A 741-nucleotide genomic window follows, 5' to 3' on the forward strand; every position below is an offset into this window, starting at 1 on the left:
AAATTACAGAGCCCAGAAACTTCCTTCATGTACCTTCCAAATCAATTCCAATTCCTACATCCCAGAAGCAACTACTATACAGATTTTTTTCCACATGAATTATTTCTGTTCTAGAACCTTATACAAATATATCTTTATATTTAAACAATTTATCTTGCAGACACCATAAGGTTCTATATATTTATGCTTTAATTCTGTCAATTCTTGCTTCTTATATTATGGAGCTCTGTAAAGTGCATACACATTTATGATCATTATGCTTCCGTTGAACTGATCTTTCTAAATTTGTGAAGTATCCCCCTTATCTCTGGCAATGCTCTCTGTCTTTAATTCTGTTTTATCTGATCATGCTAAAGGGGCAAGGAGGCCACATCTCCTGACTTCCTCTAACCGCACAAGAGGAAAACAGGATCCTCATCAGTAACCCAAGGCCTATTACCGCAAGGCCACACATGCTGCCTCCCTCCAGCCCTTTCACCAACGTTCCTCCCAAAGCACCCACCACCTCTCTCCTGGGTTCGCTAATTCGCTGCAGGGCCACACAGAACTCACAGATTATGGGGTTTATCAGGGAAGCACGAGCTTACAATTCAAGTTCAGGAAAAACACTCAGTCTCTCTCAGCCTGCCATCCCTCAGCCAACAGTCTTTCACAGTCTCTCTCCCAGCAGTGCATGTCTCTCAACAGCTTGTCTTCCTCAACCAGCAGTGACCCAGCTAGTGGCTCAGTGCCTAAGGCTTT

This window comes from Orycteropus afer, unplaced genomic scaffold, assembly GCF_000298275.1.
Source record: "Orycteropus afer afer isolate SDZICR_OR568_19922 unplaced genomic scaffold, OryAfe1.0 scaffold00410, whole genome shotgun sequence".
Taxonomy (NCBI): domain Eukaryota; kingdom Metazoa; phylum Chordata; class Mammalia; order Tubulidentata; family Orycteropodidae; genus Orycteropus; species Orycteropus afer.